We start from the raw sequence: 22,402 nt of genomic DNA on the forward strand, positions 1-22,402 counted from the left end.
CCACAGATTGGAACAGGTTGACAAAAGCTGACCTACGTTGCATAAAAAGATTTTCAGATCCTTCAGTAGGAATCTCGTTACGGGCCAATAGCTCTTGTGTTACCTTCGTGCTCAGCGCACTCTCGCTCCTCCTCTGAACACGATACAGGTGGCAATCTTCTTTATTTTTTGTGTTATCATTAAGGCAGGAACCGAGATAGATTGGTCAATAATGTCTGCACGTGGCAGAAGCGCGAAATATGAGTCAAATGAAGAAGTCTAAGGTGGAAAATTGCCTATTTACATAATCCTTTCCAGTGCCCCTGGTGGCTCCTGCTCGGCCGACCGAGACTACCGATTTTATCACAATCTACAACTCGCATATTTTTTCTGTTGTTGATCCAGTCAGTTAACATACTGTTACTCCATACATCTCAAACCTCCTGGCACGCCCAAGCCCCTTGGTCCGCTCCGAAGCAAACCACGTCCGGCAGCGTCACCCGCCATGAACGTCTAGTTCCCTGAAACGCTTAATTCACGTGCATGATCTGTCTCCCCCACCGCCGACACACACCCACCAGGAACGTCTCAGCCCGGGGATGGGAGGTTGAGGCGAGGCCTTGGCTGGAAGGCGGGAGGAGTGGTGGCTCAGTAGTGCAGCAGCTGACCTGTTGCTCTGACGTGGTGCTCGGCGGTGCCATCCACAGCCGCGCCTCCAGTATTACCCTCACACTCTGTCGCCTCACTGAGTGACCGCCTCTCCTCGCTCGGGTCGTTTGTCAGGGCTCACCTGTGTGTGGTGCCACGGCGGGTGTGTGACACTACTACAACCGTGCCAGTGAAGACCTGTGGTCTGTGTTGTGGTGGAGGCCACGTGCCACACACGCTGTCACCCTAACTCTTTCTTTTTCTCTCCTTCTCTCTCCACGCCACCACAACATTGTTACTCGGCTTTAATAAGATATACAGAAATAGCGACACCCCCACACCTAGACATAAGTCTCACGTTTGAAAAGATATATCTTTACGTCAAAGAAAATCTCCCGGACAGTATTGTGGGAGGATAAAAGAAATTCATTCATCCAGCGAACCAGGACTGGGGTCAATAGCTGTGGCCAGGAGCGAGGACGCTTGACCTGCCGGGTGAGTACCTCCCAACCACACACACCCAAAACTATCTAACTGAAAGTATTGGGCACATCACTTTAACAGTCGCATATCAATCCCTGTCAAGATTATTATGTATCCTAAAATGTAAGAAGACTACAAAAGTCAAGAAAATCTCTATATCTTATGATAAAAGTCTTCAGTCATAGACTCGAAGACCAAGTCAATGAGTCCAAAAGAAAGGAAAAGAGAGGAAAAAACATAGGAACGGAGAAAAGTCTTCAAAAGAGAAAGAAAGGATGAGTGATGAGGAATATATAGACAAGAAGTACAAGAAAAGATTTAGCTTACGTTGTATGCGGGGGAAGGATACTAGGTCAGGCCCTGTGGGTTAGTCTTAATAAGACAGAAACACGCTAATACAGGTGTATATATCAAGTGTGTGTGTGTGTGTGTGTGTGTGTCTTCCACGGCACATATGTTCTCTGAAAGGGTTCTATTTCATGGTGAGTGTGCACTTCATGATTCATCTGTATTTCATGGTATATGTACTCCAAGTTTTCTGTATATGACATGACAGGTTTGCATTTCATGATTTCTGAATGCCTCATGGTAGGTACACGCTGTATGATTTGTGTATATTTCATGGTAAATGTACTTTTCATGATCCCAGTACATTTCATGGTAAGAGAACATTTCTTGATTTCTGTATTCTTCATGGTAGGAGCACTCTTCTAGATCTCTGTACATTTCATGGGAAAGGAACACTTCTTGATTTCCGTACACTTCATGGAGGGTGTACAAATTACGATTTCTGTATATCTCATGATTAGATACAATGTACTTTATGATCTCCAATATTGCTCACGGCAGATGCACCGACATGCTGCAGTAGTTTTGTGAAAAGTGCACATTTCATGGTAGCTGCAGTTTTCTAACCAGATGCAACACTGTCTTAACAGCAGTTAACTTCATGAGAGATGCATATTTCATGGCAACTGTGCATTCCATGAGAAGCGTACAATTCGTGACAGCTCAGTATACCATGACAGATTTGTCTCTTTCCTCCTGCTGTACATTTCATGGCGAGTATTCATGTCATAACAATTATGCATTTAATCACAGGTGTATACTTTTTCTTCTGTGTCTTAATATCGAATGACAGATGCGTATAGTCTGTTATAAACACATTTCACATGAGGCGTGTTTTAATGAGGAAAGTTTTGGGCTCTCCAGTTCGGAGGAGGAGATGAGGAGGGTAGAGAAGATATAGTGTTGGAGATAACGAGGAAAATTCAAAGGACAGCAGAGCTTAGGAAGGACACGAAAAATACGCGGTTAATGAGACGGGCAGACGTTTGCCGAGTAAATGAAGCTGTGAAATAATGGTCATATGAGTAGACACCGTATGAGTGGGATCCAACGTGACCTGGAATAGAGCAATGAAGAGGCAATCTTAGCTTCATCACTTTGGCTGATACGCGAGATGATGCCAGACGAGGATGTATGGCACTCGCTGGAAATTTGAGAAGATGGGTTTGAGCGAAGGACAACTTTTTAATGATAATCTTACCATACTGTTATGAAAGAGCTTTTACTTAGGAAATGAACCTCTGACAGGAACGAATACATTTTACCATCAGAACAGATCGTGTGGAAGAGATGGAGATGAGTTAGATTCAACAGAAATGAAGAAAGTGGAAGAGAGTTTAGTTTAACAGTCAAGTGTTGGAAGAAACATAACACTGTCTGTGAAAAGAGTAGGAGACAAGTGTTGGATGATATGAATTCCCTTCAATAGCCCAGGAAATAACGAGGTATGCTGGAGCCTTGACAGACTTTCACTTCTCACAGCTCTCCCACCTGATACCGAACTTCTTACCTCTCATTGCACCCATGAGTCTTTCATCAGGCCTCTCACCATGCTGCTACTCACACCTTTCACTCTCGCACCAAAGAGATATATTTTAGTTTCACTCTCTCATCAAAGAGATATATCTTATCTCTCCCACACAGCATTGTAGTTCTGACCAGACCTCGCACGATTCTTCATTTCTTATCAACCTCTCCTCCTCTCACCAGGCAGGCTTTTCATTACATCTCTCACCGACCTTTTTTTTTTTTCTTTCACGAAGCTCCTTATCGTGCCTCTCACCAGGCTTCTCAAGAACCCTCTCACCCGCCCGGTAATAAGGGTTCTCACTACGCCTCTCATACGGCCTTCAGTCAGACCTCTCATCGCTACTCTTATCCCGCATCTTAACAGGGATTTTATCACACATCTTTTCAGGTCTGTGAGTAAGCTTTTTACGAAGCATCTCTGTAAGGCTCATTCCAGGGCTCTCATCAGACAGACCTTTGCCATGCCTGGCATAGTACCTCTTAACTTTTTGTGTATGTTGTGTTTTACGATGAACGCCATGACACGCCCCAGTGATCGCAATGTCGGAAAAAAAGAAAAGGAAAAATAATACAAAAAGATAGATTAATAAATCAGAGCCTCTAAGATGTTCAAAGACTGGGCCCTTAAAGGTAGAAAGGCTTTAGGAAGAAGGAAAGACGTAAGGAAGAGGAGAATTCCATATCTTCGATGTTTGAGGAAAGAAGGAGGTATCACAACGGTTGTTCCTCGTGTTGCAAGTACCCACATAGTAACCACGGGCAGCAGCCAAAAGCGTACCACAGGTCAAAGCCATAGTGGTAGAGACACGGACACCCAGCTCACGAGAGCAGTGGCCTAAGTAATACATGTAGAACAGACAGTGTAATAACATTATGGCGGGCAAAGAGAGAGAAGTGATAACTGGTGAATTCGTGCCACAGAAGGCTTTTGATTTCATTCTAGCAAATATAGAGGTGGAGGAAGTGCGATCCCAGATATGCGAACACTTCGTAATGGGACGAATAAATCGTCTGTAGATATGAAACAGGAACTAATTACGGTACCTCTGCAATACTTCCATCTTTTGAGAATCAGTCTATGCGATGTTGATTATGTGGGTGTTCCAAGGAAGAAACATATTTGTATCACAGGGAGGTTGACTTGTGGTTCTTTGAGACTAATCAAAAGGACATAAGTGATATTTAGAAGGAGGTATGGGTAGAAATTGCGTTTTAGCATGTTCATGCTAACTTGGCTCCTGCTCTCCCATTCCGAGATGCTGCAAATGTCAACCGAGTATTGGAGTGAGGACATGGTGAAAACTGATAACAGAGGGTCTGTTGGCCCACTTGTAGGTGGGCCGTTTTGAGATCTGTTCTCTCCCTACACCTCAAAGATTTGGAACTCTCTACTTTGTCATAAATATAACATTCTAAAAAACAGGTTTTTGACTTCCAAAAGTCGTAAATACTAACCCTTGTCTTTTCTTTTTCACTTTCATAATTCTGTCTATTTCAATTGCGGCCCGGCCTTGATGTGGACTTTTTCCATGACTGGAGCCTTCAACATAAAAGTATACTTTTTTTTTCTTTTTTTTCTTTTTTTTATACTTTGTCGCTGTCTCCCGCGTTTGCGAGGTAGCGCAAGGAAACAGACGAAAGAAATGGCCCAACCCCCCCCCCCATACACATGTACATACACTCGTTCACACACGCAAATATACATACCTACACAGCTTTCCATGGTTTACCCCAGGACGCTTCACATGCCTTGATTCAATCCACTGACAGCACGTCAACCCCTGTATACCACATCGCTCCAATTCACTCTATTCCTTGCCCTCCTTTCACCCTCCTGCATGTTCAGGCCCCGATCACACAAAATCTTTTTCACTCCATCTTTCCACCTCCAATTTGGTCTCCCTCTTCTCCTCGTTCCCTCCACCTCCGACACATATATCCTCTTAGGTCAATCTTTCCTCACTCATTCTCTCCATGTGCCCAAACCATTTCAAAACACCCTCTTCTGCTCTCTCAACCACGCTCTTTTTATTTCCACACATCTCTCTTACCCTTACGTTACTTACTCGATCAAACCACCTCACACCACACATTGTCCTCAAACATCTCATTTCCAGCACATCCATCCTCCTGCGCACATCTCTATCCATAGCCCACGCCTCGCAACCATACAACATTGTTGGAACCACTATTCCCTTCAAACATACCCATTTTTGCTTTCCGAGATAATGTTCTCGACTTCCACACATTTTTCAAGGCTCCCAAAATTTTCGCCCCCTCCCCCACCCTATGATCCACTTCCGCTTCCATGGTTCCATCCGCTGACAGATCCACTCCCAGATATCTATATATATATATATATATATATATATATATATATATATATATATATATATATATATATATATATATATATATATATATTTTTTTTTTTTTTTTTTTTCTTTTTTTTTCTAATTCATTTTTTTCATACTATTCGCCATCTCCCGCGTTAGCGAAGTAGCGTTAAGAACAGAGGACTGAGCCTTTGAGGGAAATCCTCACTTGGCCCCCTTCTCTGTTCCTTCTTTTGGAAAATCAAAAACGAGAGGTGAGGATTTCCAGCACCCAGCTCCCTCCCTTTAGTCGCCTTCTACGACACGCAGGGAATTCGTGGGAAGTATTCTTTCTCCCCTATCCCCAGGGATAATATATATATATATATATATATATATATATATATATATATATATATATATATATATATATATGCCGCAACCACAATTCAAACCAATGCGCTCAATCCTGGGCGGCCCGTGAATGCGCCTGTCTCAATTTTTGTTTGTTTCCAATGGAGAAAGTAAGGACTGAACGATAAGAAGTTTTCTACCAACTTTTAACACTTTCCGGCAACAACAACCTGAGTGGCAAAAGAATAGAAGAAATACGAAAACACAAACAAACATGCATATGTAAAGTAAGGCTGAATGGAATTCAACAGAAGAGAACGAGAGAAAATTCTACTCTCAAATCTCATGACGCTATTCCAGCCTCTGCTGCTCTACTGTATATTCTTGGGATCTAGAATGAGAAAAAGAATGTATATGTATATATTTGTCCTTGCGTTCATTCAGTAGATACTACAATTTTAAGCCGGATTTTCAAGATATTGATAGTCTTTGCGTTAGAAAGGGTTGACGGTAAGTTATTCCGTTGTCCAAATCATCTATTCCAGCCAGCGTAGCGGTACCCATTCGAAGGAAAATAGTTGAAAAAACTGCGTACGGTTGACCGCTGACTTCTCCCAAAGCACTGGAGTTGGCAGATCGAAGAGTTATTGGGTGGTTATGTCCATATGTGAGTAATAGAGATAATTTCTTGGTCGCAGGACTCCAAGGAACAGAAACAATTTGAGTATGGTGGAAGGGTTTCCGGAATGAAAAAAGAAAAGAAAATAGATCGAGAGTGTTGAACAGTGTTCGTGACAGTCGGGAACTCTTTTCGGGAGTTTGTTATTTGTTCCAAGTTATAGATTAGGGGGAAAAAATGGGACCTCGACTCCTTGCATAAAGGTTTCAGCGCGTGAATGTGAAGAGAGGAATCCTTCGTGGTGGAACATTAACCACTCGGAAAGCTTTACGTGGTCAGAGAATTATGGAGAAACATATGAAAAATATAAAGTTATAGTTGTAGAGGAATTTAGAGCCAGGCGGCTTCAAGATTTGTAAGACACGAGATCCACGGGTTGAACAATAGGTGCTTTTATGCTGTAGTAAAGCACAAACAAAGTCCTTAGAGTGAAAATGATGGTAAAGATTCTAACTTGAATTTTCTAGTGCAAAGTAGTGGCAGCCTTGGATAGTTGGGTTTCCGAGTGCAGAAGACTGGGGGAAGGTTGCATTTCAGACGGCGAATACCGAAGAAGTGAACAGAGAATGAGCCAGGTCTAGAAACAGTGTCTGAAGAGATGGAGTAGGTCACAGTAACTGAAGGATGATGGTCAAGGGGCACCTGGGAATCTTCTAGTATTCCTCGACTGGTGGCGATGTTTCGACTTGGCGTAGGAAAATGATCAAACTGGTGTACTTATAGTATTTCTTACTATATAACTTAGGCAAAATCTAGAATTTAGAGCAAGAAGGTGCGTGAGTTTCGTGTTGTCAGGTATTGTGTGTGAGATTAAAGGGTGCTAGTTTGTGGGGAGAAGGCTTCCCAGGTAGGAGTACATGACAGGTGGCTCACTGCTTCACTAACACTAACCCTCCCGATACTCAGGCGGTAGTGCCTCCCACTGGGCTCTTAATGAGACTTATCGTTAAGCCTACTACCAAGCCTCACTACAAGCCTCGATTAGGTTTCTAATTAGGTCTCACCCAAACTATCATCACTCAGTTCTCAGCACGTCTTTCCAAAAGAGCTCTACTCAGGCCTCTCACGAGTTCCTCACCTCACTTCTTAACAGGCCTCTCATCACACCTTCCATCAGGCCTCTCAAAAGGTCTTTCACTGTCGAATGTGGAGAAAGGAGGAAGAAAAAGGAACACCAAAGGAATCCAAGTCCTTTTTCTGGGATCTGGGCCGCCAAGAAAGAGTCTGAAGAAAAACAAGAATATTGCTGGAGGAAGGTGAAAGGTCATCTGAAAGATCAAGGGCATTTAAGAAAATGAAGAAAGACGTTAAAAAACCAGAGAAAAAAAATCATTTGAGATAGACAGACGTGAATTAAGACAGAAAGAGATGAAGTTGAGATGGAAGATGATGTGGAACAAGTCAAAGAACTTAAGGATGGAAAGAAGCTGGAATATGAAGAAAATGAAATTGAAAAGATAATGAGTAACATAGAAGATCCTGCAGGTAGGGAGGTCAAAGAGCAAATTTTGAAGCGGAGCTGCTGGGTCATTGTGCATGAGGAAGGTCGAGGAGGACGCTAAAAGGGAGGGCTGAAAAGTGTGGATGTGGGGATTGTCCAGGACGTGCCGCAACTCTGCCGGGAGAGAGGGTGTGCCGGATGACACGTGTACTGATTTAAGAGCGGTGGTAGTATGAGAGGTGTGCGAGTAGGAGATTTTTCGGATGGAGGTATGCCTTTGTGACTTTTGTCGTTGAGCCACCTGTGCTGCGGTACCAGGTGTGTTGAGACAGAACATACACTTAAGACACGCATGTGATGAGACGACTTATTATCTAACATACATATGTTAGATAACTTTCTAAAAGGGGAAACAGAAGAAAGAGTCACGCGGGGAGTGCTCATCCTCCTCGAAGGCTCAGACCGGGGTGTCTAAATGTGTGTGGATGTAACCAAGATGAGAAAAAAAGGAGAGACAGGTAGTATGTTTGAGGAAAGGAACCTGGATGTTTTGGCTCTGAGTGAGACGAAGCTCAAGGGTAATGGGGAAGAGTGGTTTGGGAATGTCTTGGGAGCAAAGTCAGGGGTTATTGAGAGGACAAGAGCAAGGGAAGGAGTAGCACTACTCCTGAAACAGGAGTGGTGGGAGTATGTGATATAGTGTAAGAAAGTAAACTCTAGATTGATACGGGTAAAACTGAAAGTGGATGGAGAGAGATGGGTGATTGTTGGTGCATATGCATCTGGGCATGAGAAGAAAGATCATGAGAGGCAAGTGTTTTGGGAGCAGCTGAGTGAGTGTGTTAGAAGTTTTGATGCACGAGACCGGGTTATAGTGATGGGTGATTTGAATGCAAAGGTGAGTAATGTTGCAGTTGGGGGAATAATTGGTGTACATGGGGTATTCAGTGTTGTAAATAGAAATGGTGAAGAGCTTGTAGATTTATGTGCTGAAAAATTACTGGTGATTGGGAATACCTGGTTTAAAAAGAGAGATATACATAAGTATACGTATGTAAGTAGGAGAGATGGCCGGAGAGCGTTATTGGATTATGTGTTAATTGATAGGCGTGCGAAAGAGAGACTTTTGGATGATAATGTGCTGAGAGGTGCAACTGGAGGGATGTCTGATCATTATCTTGTGGAGGCGAAGGTGAAGATTTGTAGGGGTTTTCAGAAAAGAAGAGAGAATGTTGGGGTGAAAAGAGTGGTGAGAGTAAGTGAGCTTAGGAAGGAGGCTTGTGTGAGGAAGTACCAGGAGAGACTGAGTACAGAATGGAAAAAGGTGAGAACAAAGGAGGTAAGGGGAGTGGGGGAGGAATGGGATGTATTTAGGGAAGCAGTAATGGCTTGCGCAAAAGATGCTTGTGGCACGAGAGGCGTGGGAGGTGGGCAGATTAGAAAAGGTAGTGAGTGGTGGGATGAAGAAGGTAAGATTATTAGTGAAAGAGAAGAGAAAGGCATTTGGACGATTTTTGCAGCGAAATAATGTAAATGAGTGGGAGATGTATAAAAGAAAGAGGCAGGAGGTCTAGAGAAAGGTACAAGAGGTGAAAAAGAGGAAAATGAGAGTTGGGGTGAGAGGGTATCATTAAATTTTAGAGAGAATAAAAAGATGTTTTGGAAGGAGGTAAATAAAGTGCGTAAGACAAGGAAACAAATGGGAACTTCAGTGAAGGGGGCTAATGGGGAGGTGATAACAAGTAGTGGTGATGTGAGAAGGAGATGGAGTGAGTATTTTGAAGGTTCGTTGAATGTATTTGATGACAGAGTGGCAGATATAGGGTGTTTTGGTCGAGGTGATGTGCAAAGTGAGAGGGTTAGGGAGAATGATTTGGTAAACAGAGAAGAGGTAGTAAAAGCTTTGCGGAAGATGAAAGCCGGCAAGGCAGCGGGTTTGGATGGTATTGCAGTGGAATCTATTAAAAAAGGGGGTGACTGTATTGTTGACTGGTTGGCAAAGTTATTTGATGTATGTATGACTCATGGTGAGGTGCGTGAGGATTGGCGGAATGCTTGCATAGTGCCATTGTACAGAGACAAAGGGGATTTAGGCGAGTGCTCAAATTACAGTGGTATAAGTTTGTGGAGTATTCCTGGGAAATGATAAGGGAGGGTACTGATTGAGAGGGTGAATGCATGTACAGAGCATCAGACTGGGGAAGAGCAGTGTGGTTTCAGAAGTGGTAAAGGATGTGTGGATCAGGTGTTTGCTTTGAAGAATGTATGTGAGAAATACTTAGAAAAGCAAATGGATTTGTATGTAGCATTTATGGATCTGGAGAAGGCGTATGATAGAGATGCTCTGTGGAAGGTATTAAGAATATATGGTGTGGGAGGAAAGTTGTTAGAAGCAGTGAAAAGTTTTTATCGAGGATGTGAGGCATGTGTACGGGTAGGAAGAGGAAAGTGATTGGTTCTCAGTGAATGTTGGTTTGCGGCAAGGGTGTGTGATGTCTCCATGGTTGTTTAATTTGTTTATGGATGGGGTTGTTTGGGAGGTAAATGCAAGAGTTTTGGAAAGAGGGGCAAGTGTGCAGTCTGTTGTGGATGAGAGAGCTTGGGAAGTGAGTCAGTTGTTGTTCGCTGATGATACAGCGCTGGTGGCTGATTCGGGAGAGAAACTGCAGAAGCTGGTGACTGAGTTTGGTAAAGTGTGTGAAAGAAGAAAGCTGAGAGTAAATGTGAATAAGATCAAAGTTATTAGGTACAGTAGGGTTGAGGGTCAAGTCAATTTCGAGGTAAGTTTGAATGGAGAAAAACTGGAGGAAGTGAAGTGTTTTAGATATCTGGATGGAACCATGTAAGCGTAAGTGAATCATAGGGTGGGGGAGGGGGCGAAAGTTCTGGGAGCCTTGAAGAATGTGTGGAAGTCGAGAACGTTATCTCGGAAAGCAAAAATGGGTATGTTTAAAGGAATAGTGGTTCCAACAATGTTATATGGTTGCGAGGCGTGGGCTATAGATAGAATTGTGCGGAAGAAGGTGGATGTGTTGGAAATGAGATGTTTGAGGACAATATGTGGTGTGAGGTGGTTTGATCGAGTAAGTAATGATAGGGTAAGAGAGATGTGTGGTAATAAAAAGAGTGTGGTTGAGAGAGCAGAAGAGGGTGTTTTGAAATGGTTTGGTCACATGGAGAGAATGAGTGCAGAAAGATTGACCAAGTGGATATATGTGTCAGAGGTGGAGGGAACGAGGAGAAGTGGGAGACCAAATTGGAGGTGGAAAGATGGAGTGAAAAAGATTTTGAGTGATCGGGGCCTGAACATGCAGGAGGGTGAAAGGCGTGCAAGGAATAGAGTGAATTGGAACGATGTGGTATACCGGAGTCGACGTGCTGTCATTGGATTGAACCAGGGCATGTGAAGCGTCTGGGGTAAACCATGGAAAGTTCTGTAGGGCCTGGATGTGGAAAGGGAGCTGTGGTTTCGGTGCATTATTACACGACAGCTAGAGACTGAGTGTGAACGAATGTGGCCTTTGTTGTCTTTTACTAGCGCTGCCTCGCGCACATGCGGGGGAGGGGGCTGTTTTTTCATGTGTGGCAGGGCGGCGATGGGAATGAGTAAAGGCAGGCAGTATGAATTATGCACATGTGTATATAAGTATATGTCTGTGTGTGTCTATATATGTATAAGTTACGATGTATAGGTATGTATATTTGCGTGTGTGGACGTGTATGTATATACATGTGTATGTGGGTGGGTTGGGCCATTCTTTCGTCTGTTTTGCTTGCGCTACCTCGCTAACGCGGGAGACAGCGACAAAGCAAAATAAATAAATAAAATAATATATGGGAAGGTAATACGTTGACGGACATGTGTGGCGAGGTAACACAGCATTACACATACGTGTCTGGCGAGATGATGAGTGACAGGTGCATAAGATGCACAGTAAAGAAGTGGGAAGAGAGATGTAGTGGACCACACGTGTGCTTAACGTGACAGGGCCTAGGATGACACGAGTGCCAGGCCACAAGTACGGCAAGTTAACAATGACATGTGTGCTAGGGTAATACATGTATGTTGCAGGTGAGCCCAAGGTGATAGGAGAGATACCCTTGCGCCAGGTATGGCTGCCCCAGGAGGGTTTTGGAGAAGACAATTGTACATGTTTTTCCTGCCAGAGGTACAAATGGCTTTGAGGGCTCCCTGTGCCCCAGTCAGAAGGGGTGCGAATGAAGTGCAGGAAGCCCTCCCTGAGCCAGAAGGGTGAGGGGTGCTAGGGAAGCCCTCCTGCCTGAAGAGCGAGTTAAGTGAGGAAGGGAGCCTCACTCCTACCATGAAAGCAAGAGCGAAGTGGATAAATCCTCCCTCCAGCTAGAGGTAAGCCTTCCTTTTACACAATATGGAAGAATTTCATTCGATTAAGAAATTAGTGAATTACTGCAGGTACATGTTACTGTAAGACCTGAATATATGAGTGACGGGTGTGCCTGGAGACAGGTGTGCCTACAGTGACAGGTGTGCCAGACAAAAGGTGTTGGGTATGAGGATATATATACTTGTTTCTGGCGGCGTTCCGGTAACAAAGACTTTGGTCAGATTCGAAAAATAGTTGGCAATTTACTCAAAAAAGTGCTTATGTTAACGCCAGACTTTAAAGGTATTAGCTGACTGGTCAGGATTACCTGCCTACCTACCAATCAATGAAAACTCTAGTGGGACCTACACACTCCATCCCGACCTCCACCATCTCCTCGTTGAGGATCTGATCTTACAAGTATCAGCTAATTGGTCGATGATTCCATCTCGCATGTCAGTTTATCACTTACATCAACTTTCCAGGGTTAGTATATTCTCACCGCAGTATTTCACAAGTTTTATGAGGAGCAAGAAGCCATTAAGGCTCAAGATAAGGTTATTCACTCCAAGGCGGGAAGGTCCTACAGAAGCGCTGGGGAGACATTGTGGCGGTTGTGGATCCTAAGATACAATCATCAGTCCACGACCGGAGTGAGGGGCTAGAACTGGGCCGGACAGGGGACAAGCTAGGGTTGGATGAGGTCCAAGTTTGGGCCGGACAGGGTCTGGGCCGCGACCAGGTAGGAGGTGGGTAGGGACCAGTTAGAAACTGGGTAGGGTCCAAGTTAAGGCCAGACAGGATCCAGGTAGTGGCCAGACAGAGGTTAACGCCTGTCATCACATTTCTTGCAGAGTGACAGAAAGCAATTCATCACAGTTCGTGCAGAGTGACAGAAAGCAATAAGGCAAACACTGGAAGTGTTCTCATATCACTCTCAACACAAATCAAAACTTCGTCAGCCACTGCTCAAGTGCTGCCCTTTGAGAAGACGGCAGCCATAAGTTATGAAGCATAAGAACTGCTCTTAGTCACTTTTATATCAGCACTGGGAATAGATATTTGACTCTTTTGATTAAAACTTTCACAAGATTCATCAATTCTGAGTCGTATATTCCGTCATATCATTACTGTTTAACCGAATGATCCCTTTAGCGGAATTCCACGACGCTCAGATAGTATGCCACGTCCCCCGGGCTGTCTTAGAGATCTTGGAGAGAAACAATAATGAAGTTTCACGTGTGCTAGGCAGCCGCGGTTAATTGTTTGGTGTCTTCAGTGGGAATGTGACAGTGTAAGGAGGAAGGGTCTTGCGTGGTGTCTATTCCAAGTTTGTCTGCTTGTGATAATGGCTGGTGGCCAGATCTGAGCCGTGATAGCGTGACACATATTTCTTGGTCAGTGCAGTCTGGGAAGGGCTTATCATGGAAGCGGTATGTTGGAAATGGTATCAGGGGAGCGAGTGCTTGGTATGTGACGTGTGTATGAGTATATTTGATCGTACGAGTAATGGCTGGTGAGGGAAGGAGTTGGTTGTTCTAGCACTGGTTGGTGGAAAGGGGATTTAGTTGAATAGATTACTGAAATGTTGTCTGGATTGTTTTTTATTTCTGAGTTGAGGTAGTTGGTTTTTGAGAGAGAGATTACTACTACTACTAGTACTACTACCACTACTACTACTGCCACTAATAATGATAGTGATGACAATGATGATGATGAAAGTAGGGAGTCAACGGTTTATTAAATAAAAGAGATGACCAGAATCTGAACGTGTAAAGGACAAAGGTCCATATAATGAAGATCAGCGAGGTTGTGAGCTGCTGCCACAAAATGCACACCTCTCATGTCTATAGCCGTCTGGATCTGGGTTTCTGATTATTTGTGTCATCTATGATGGCGAGGCTGCAGCCTTTTGTGGTTTTGAGAGTTTTGTTTTCTGTTTGTTATGAGTTTTTGAGAGATGGTCTATGTATGGCAGGGGACCAAGCTGGGGAGGCAAAGAGTTCAGCTGCCCACAGGAACTGTGTGTACAGAATGAAAAAGATTTTCTCGTGTGAGCCAAATTTCTTTCCTGTAAAAGTTCCGAGGACGTTTAGTGTTCGTATTGCCTGCGTACTGATGATACTGAAGCGAAGAGAGGAGACTACGTGTCATAGATTTCTGAGACTGTCGGTGTTTTGTTGAGGCCGAAGGTTCTGGGAGCGTTGAAAAATGTGTGGAAATCGAGAGCATTATCTCGGAAAGCAAAAATGGGTATGTTTGAAGGAATAGTAGCTTCAACAATGTTATATGGTTGTGAGGCGTGGGCTATAGATACAGGTTGGTTGGACAATGTAATGTCCAGGGGTATCTTTTTTTTTTTTAGCTTTTCTTTGGTCGTATGTCAGTAGCCTAAAGAAGACTATTTTTGGGGATAGCGCCATATCTGTTATGAAGGCGCCATTGCTCACGAGATGCGAGATATTCTATGTTAGTTGACACTTGGGTTCTTTCAGCATCCTGTGAAATGGAAAGATCGACCGTGATGGAAAGGTGAGGATGTTTTAGGTTCAAGAAGGAGGTGGATGGTCATGTAGCCAGAGGGGGAAGAGTGTGGGGGGTTAGAACGGCACCCTGGAGGTGGGGGGTGGGAAACCATTACGGAGGTTGCAAGTTGTTAGGTGATGCTGTTCTTGGTCACGTAGGCTTAACCGTCTAGGAAGAATGTTCGCTGTAATTCGGATATCAAACACTGTCCATATATTCACGTCTGACAGTAACATGGACCTGCAGTAATTTACTGGTTCCTTAATCGAATAAAGTTTTTTCAATATTGTGCAAAAGGAAAGCTTACCTATGGCTGGAGGGAGGCTTTATCCATTTCGCTCTTGCTTTCATGGTAGGAGTGAGGCTCCCTTACTCAACTCTTGCTCTTCAGGCAGGAGGGCTTCCCCCGCACCACTCTCGCCCCTCTGTTAGAGGGAGTGCTTTCTGCACCCCTTCTGAGAGGATCACATGGAATGGTGACTGCCCCAATAGGGCTTTGGAGAAGACACTTGTACACATTTCTCCTGCTAGAGAAACATGTACAGCTGTTTTCTCCGAAGCCCTATTGGGGCAGTCACCACTCTATGTCCCTACCCTAACCTTTCGGCTTTTCTGGACAGAAATACCAGTGAATTAACATGAAAGATTCGCAGTACGCGTTCCCTATCGCTGGAATACTTTAATCTGAAAATATACTGAGAGATTCAGAGAAATAGTATCTAATAGAAAAAAAGATTTGAATTTTACTGCAAAACAGGCTTTGAGCACAAGCTCTGCTGAGCCTCAGGGGGAGAGTAAAGGAATGTAGGTGGTAAGAGGGCGAGGCTTGTGGCCTGATATGGCCAGTACGGGTTAAGGAGGATAGTGCCTGCTGGGCCTCAACTCGGGCCACTCACCCATTGAGCGACCCCCACCAGGGCCTCACTGGGACCCGCTTTACTTACCAGAAAAACAGTGTTTATTGAGGAAACTCTGTCTCCCTAACGCTGTGTGGAGGTGAGCTGAAGAGGATACGTACGATGCCTCCCTCTTTCCTCACACCCAGGTCCCTGCCTCCTCACACTTGTTTGTCTTCACACTAGCCACTCCTCATGTCTAGCCCCCTTCCCTTCCTGTCTCTCTCCGACCGTCTGTATCCCTCGCAATAGTCACTCATCATGTCTGTCCCCAAACACCAACTAATCCTCATGTCTGTCCTTCTCATACCAGCCACCCCTCATATCTGCTCCCTCGCACAATCGGCTTCTCACGTCTGTTCCCTTGACACCATTTGCTCCTCACTTTTGTTCTCGCATCAGCCACTTTTCAAGTTTGCCCCTCATACCGAACACTTTCCACGTCTGCCCCTTCACACCAACCAATCCTCATGAAGGCCTCCTCATCTTGAAAATCCTTACACTTGCTCCTTCCATTAGCCTCTCCTCACAGCAGCTCCCTTATCAACTTTCCTCACACCTGGGGCAAGATGGGGTGACACTGATAACCGAGCATCACAAAAGAGGTGCACTTGCCTCCTGATGGCACAGTGGTGAGTGGTGTGAAGCCACAGCAGCTGGAAATAGGTGGTCTAGGGTGGTAGGCAGGCAGCGCAGGGTGTGGTAACTTCCACTGCACCAAATGACCGCCCCAAGGGGGAGACACACCTGTCTGTGGCACAGGGTGTGGTACCTACCATCGCGCCAGTTGGCCATCCTGGGTGGAGACACCCAATCCCTGGAAGTACGAGGGAATGTCGCAAGCCCCGCGTCAGGTGTCGGGGTACAGCCGAGGTGGTGAGGATTGGCAGTGGGTGAATGGTAAGGGAAGAGAAAGATGGGTTAGACCGGAGGGTGAAGGGATAAATCACATGATAGGAAAAAGGAGAATAGGAAAAAAGGAGATGAAAGGGTAGAGGTGAAAGAGTTAGGGAAGAATTGGAGAGGGGAGAAGTGTTGGGGTGAGAGGAAAGAGGTGAAGGAGCCAGGAGAGGAGGAGAGGGAGGCAGGAGAGGAGCAGAGGGTGGTAGGAGAGGAGGAGAGGGTGGTAGGAGAGAAGGAGAAGCAGCAGAGGAGAGGGGAAGCAGGAGAGTAGCGGAGGGAGGCAGTAGAGGAGAAGAGTAGGGAAACAGGAAAAAAGAGCAGGAGAGGGAATGATGGATGGATCTACTGTTCTGAATAATGTATTACATGGGAGGAGCAGACGCAACACACCACACTCAGAACTGCAGTAAAATATGCTTCTCTTTCCCACGTGCGTGCGTGGCCAGGCACTCACCTGACATGATCTCACACACTTCAAAGAGCCTTCACTGAAGTTGCCATATTTTTCATAAAAGCATTACAGTATCTACATTTAATCATACTTTGATGGGTCTATCACAGATGATTATTATAAAAAACTGCCCCTTAGTGAATTCAAATACAAAATCAAGCATGCAGACTGAAAGATATCAAAAATGAGCCAGGATTAGTAGAGGTTTGAGTAATAACAAGATACGGCTCTCACTATTATTTCTTGCGGCAGGAGTGTAACAAGACTGAGGCCAGACCTAGCCACTGCTCCCAGCCACACCCGTCACCCTAATGTGAAGTATTGATGCATTACGCGTTTTCGAGCTCCCTAGTGTGTTCATGTGTATGTACAAATAGGGAAGAAAGTTCTATACTTTTTTCTCTAATTGGGTGATTAAGAAGAGGGGAAAAGGAAGGGGTCAGACTGGGGAAGGTACAGGTGAGTAATGAAAAGTAATTGTAAGGTGTACAGATGAATGGTGTGGGTTTTATTAGCGTACGTGAATGGTTTGATGGATACGTATTTTTGTCTTATATCTATCTCCCCAGATGACCGGGTGCTTGTAAGCGTACTGATGGCCTTTCTTGTTAGTCTAGGAAGAAATAGGTGAAGCTAACCTAAACATTGTTGACTGTGTATATCAAAGGATAGCTGGAGCCTCTCTCAGGGCTTTGATGGTTCGTGGGAACACAGTTGTGTTCCGTGTTCGCACCACTGTCCAGGTACTGGATTTTTGTATAGTTTGTGTCTCTGTTGTATTCTAGCTTCTGCCATGTTCAATAATGTTGTGTTGCTTCCATCAAGCAGGTACCAACGGGATTCATCTTAAGTCGTTGATGTTGATCGTCTGTGTTTTCGATGGATGGGTATTTTTCGTCTGTGAAGAATTATAGGGCCTTGCTTTGTACCCTCTGTAGTTTCAGCATGCGTGACTGGGAGGCGAATTGTATGGGTGCTGAGGAGTAGGTCAGTATATGGGAAAGATCACAGTCTTTACCGGTTGTAATGTTCGCCTCTTCGGAAGGCGGCAGTATCCGTAAAGACTGGGCAGGGCTGCTTTACCTTGTGCTTGGTCTTTTGTTGATATGTTCCGTACATTGGCCGTATGGTGTTAGTGTGTGGCTCAGGATTTTGCAGCTCCTCTGTTTACGTTGGCCTGTGTCCAGCTATGAGTATGTTGCTGGGTTATATTCTCCCAAGCGCCACAACAGCGAATTTGTTTATGTCTGTTTTTATTCTCCAGTTATTTTCGAATCCGTTGAGTGTGACTTCTGAGAACATGTTGTTGAGACTGACATTTGAGAGGTATCATCTACCTAAGAGATATCCGCGCTCATGTTCCATATTGGAGGGTAAATATTCTGCCGTGTAGTCTATGAATAGAGTTAGTGACAGGGCACTGCGTTGTTAAACCCCATGAGGTAAAATAGAATTTGATGACTTTGCAGAGTTGATGGCGATTGCGCCAGTATCTTGGATGAGAAAACTGCATAGTATTCTCTGTGATTTCTGTCATGCCCAATCTAACAGTTTATACTGTGGGCCGTTCAGTCAAACTTTGGCAAATGCCTTGCCTGTTTCTTTGTATGGCTGTACAGTTTATCCCGAGTCCTCTGGTATTTTTTTTTTTCTACAGTGATTGCAATTACAGAGGTGGTGCTTCGATCCGTACGTTGATTCTGGTCAAACATGCTTTCTACGTGCCAACTTAATCTAATAGTTCTCTCAAAAATGTTCTCGGGTACTTCTGAAGGGGAATATAGGACGTAAATTCTTTAGGTGAGAGTCAAGCATTCCTGGTTTAGAAGGAAGTGAAGGCCTTTTTGTGGAAACTTGCGACTTTGTTTCTTGTATATTAGGCTCCTTCCTGGGACTGTGTCTTTGGATTTTGGAGTGGCTGGTGGTGGCCGCGACATGGTAATTCTTACTGCCAGGTCTATGTACAGCTGTGATGAGTCTATGGTCTGATGTAGGAATGCTATTTCCATAAGTCAGCCACATTATACTTTCACATTCGTTGGCTTGGTTATAAGTCCTATTTTCACTGGACGTAATCTTTGAATACATACTTCCATATGTTCATCAATTAGCGTGCATTCTCTTGATCCCCATCAATCTACTGTTGACTTTAAGATATCTGATACTGCCTTGTGGGTTTCCTTCGAAGACGTTTAATTCCTTGCCGGAATACTTTACGTTCTTTAGCATTTAGGTGCCAGAGCGATGATCGAGTTTTCCTTGATCTTACCGTGTTGAACCTTCGCCTTCTGTATAAATGTCTGCCGAGGATCTTTACACTCTTGGTATAGTCAAATGTCCATCTGTGGATATAGGGGCAAGGCTATAGATTGTTGGTGAAACGGTGTCTTGCCTCTGTGACTTACCTGGTTAGGAGGGGAGGGTGTGATAATGAACTCCATCTGCTCAGAGGATCTGCCGTTGACTGCGCTTTTCCTTCGGTTTCTATCCGCGTGCCTCACCTACTTCCTATGGGCATTACCAGAATACACCTGCAGGTCACCCTCAACGTGGTTATATCATCGTCAATGGACGAAAAGGAGTGCTATCTCGTTGAGGCACTTCTCATTCAAAAAAAAAAAAAAAAAATTCATCCTTTCCCTGCTAGTGGATGTGGAGCAGCCTCGAAGGTGCACAACCTTATAAAAAGAGGTTCTGGGGTTAGGCTCGGTTACAAATAATGGTGATGATTATGATAACGATGATAATGATAATAATGATTTTTTTATCTATCTATTTATTTAATTTGTCGCTGTCTCCCGCGTTAGCGAGGTAGCGCAAGGAAACAGACGAAAGAATGGCCCAACCCACCCACATACACATGTATATACATACACGTCCACACACGCAAATATACATACCTATACATCTCAACTTATACGTATATATACACACACAGACACATAAATATATACACATGTACATAATTCATACTGTCTGTCTTTATTCATTCCCATCGCCACCCCGCTACTCATGAAATAACAACCCCCTCTCCCCGCATGTGCGCGAGGTAACGCTAGGAAAAGACAACAAAGACCACATTCGTTCACACTCAGTCTCTAGCTGTCATGTAATAATGCACCGAAACCACAGCTTCCTTTCCACATCCAGGCCCCACAGGACTTTCCATGGTTTACCCCAGACGCTTCACATCGTTCCAATTCACTCTATTCCTTGCACGCCTTTCACCCTCCTGCATGTTCAGGCCCCAATCACTCAAAATATTTTTCACTCCATCTTTCCACCGCCAATTTGGTCTCCCACTTCTCCCTCGTTCCCTCCACCTCTGACACATATATCCTCTTGGTCAATCTTTCCTCACTCATTCTCGCCATATGACCAAACCATTTCAAAACACCCTCTTCTGCTCTCTCAACCACACTCTTTCTATTACCACACATCTCTCTTACCCTATTATTACTTACTCGATCAAACCACCTCACACCACATATTGTCCTCAAACATCTCATTTCCAGCACATCCACTCTCCTCCGCACAACTCTATCTATAGCCCACGCCTCGCAACCACATAACATTGTTGGAACCACTATTCCTTCAAACATACCCATTTTTGCTTTCCGAGATAATGTTCTCGACTTCCACACATTCTTCAATGCTCCTAGAACTTTCGTCCCCTCCCCCACCCTATGATTCACTTCCGCTTACATGGTTCCATCTGCTGCCAAATCCACTCCCAGATATCTAAAACACTTCACTTCCTCCAGTTTTTCTTCATTCAAACTTACCCCTCTATTGACTTGCCCCTCAGCTTTCTTCTTTCACACACTTTACCAAACTCAGTCACCAGTCTCTGCAGTTTCTCACACGAATCAGCCACCAGCGCTGTATCAATAGCGAACAACAACTGACTCACTTCCCAAGCCATCTCATCCACAACAGACTACATACTTGCCCCTCTTTCCAAAACTCTTGCATTCACCTCCCAAACAACCCCATCCATAAACAAATTAAACAACCATGGAGACACCACACACCCCTGCCGCAAGCCTACTTTCACTGAGAACCAATCACTTTCCTCTCTTCCTACACGTACACATGCCTCACATCCTCGATAAAAACTTTTCACTGTTTCTAACAATTTGCCCCCTACACCATATATTCTTTATACCCTCCACATAGCATCTCTATCAACTCTATCATATGCCTTCTCTAGATCCATAAATGCTACATACAAATCCATTTGCTTTTCTAAGCATTTCTCACATACAATCTTCAAAGCAAACACCTGATCCACACATCCTCTACCACTTCTGAAACCACACTGCTCTTTCCCAATCTGATGGTCTGTACATGCCTTCACCCTCTCAATCAATACCCTCTCATATAATTTCCCAGGAATACTCAACAAACTTATACCTCTGTAATTTGAGCACTCACTTTTATCCTCTTTGCCTTTGTACAATGGCACTATGCAAGCATTCCGCCAATCCTCAGGCACCACACTATGGGTTATACATACATTAGATAACCTTACCAACCAGTCAACAATACAGTCACCCCCTTTTTTAATAAATTCCACCGCAATACCATCCAAACCCGCAGCCTTGCCGGCTTTCATCTTCCGCAAAGCTTTTACTACCTCTTCTCTGTTTACCAAATCATTCTCCCTAACCCTCTCCCTTTGCACACCACCTCGACCAAAACACCCTATATCTGCCACTCTATCATCAAACACATTCAACAAACCTTCAAAATACTCACTCCATCTCCTTCTCACATCACCACTACTTGTTATCACCTCCCCATTAGCTCCTTTCACTGAAGCTCCCATTTGTTCCCTTGTCTTACGCACTTTATTTACCTCCTTCCAAAACATCTTTTTATCCTCCTTAAAAATGATACTCTCTCACCCCAACTCTCATTTGCCCTCTTTTTCACCTCTTGCACCTTTCTCTTGACCTCCTGCCTCTTTCTTTTATACATCTCCCAGTCATTTGCATTATTTCCCTGCAAAAATCGTCCAAATGCCTCTCTCTTCTCTTTCACTAATAATCTTACTTCTTCATCCCACTACTCACTACCCTTTCTAATCTGCCCACCTCCCACGCTTCTCATGCCACAAGCATCTTTTGCGCAAGCCATCACTGCTTCCCTAAATACATCTCATTCCTCGCCCCACTCACCTTACCTCCTTTGTTCTCACCTTTTTCCATTCTGTACTCAGTCTCTCCTGGTACTTTCTCACACAAGTCTCCTTCCCAAGCTCACTTACTCTCACCACTCTCTTCACCCCAACATTCTCTCTTCTTTTCTGGAAACTTCTCCAAATTTTCACCTTCGCATCACAAGATAATGATCAGACTTCCCTCCAGTTGCACCTCTCAGCACATTTACATCCAAAAGTCTCTCTTTCGCGCGCCTATCAATTAACACGTAATCCAATAACGCTCTTTGTCCATCTCTCGTACTTACATACGTATATTTATGTATATCTCTCTTTTTAAAC

General features: G+C 44.3%; 1 protein-coding gene across 1 annotated transcript in view; it reads left to right on the plus strand.

The window, feature by feature from the left end:
• The first annotated feature begins 630 nt into the window (after positions 1-630).
• Positions 631-22,402, plus strand: part of LOC139752801 (serine/threonine-protein phosphatase with EF-hands pef-1-like) — a 240,078-nt gene continuing 218,306 nt past the window's right edge. Inside the window, exon 1 of the mRNA XM_071668718.1 lies at positions 631-1,122. The gene's annotated coding sequence lies outside the window, so the exon portion shown is untranslated. The remainder of the gene's footprint in view (positions 1,123-22,402) is intronic.

The sequence above is a fragment of the Panulirus ornatus genome, chromosome 13, assembly GCF_036320965.1.
Source record: "Panulirus ornatus isolate Po-2019 chromosome 13, ASM3632096v1, whole genome shotgun sequence".
Lineage (NCBI taxonomy): Eukaryota > Metazoa > Arthropoda > Malacostraca > Decapoda > Palinuridae > Panulirus > Panulirus ornatus.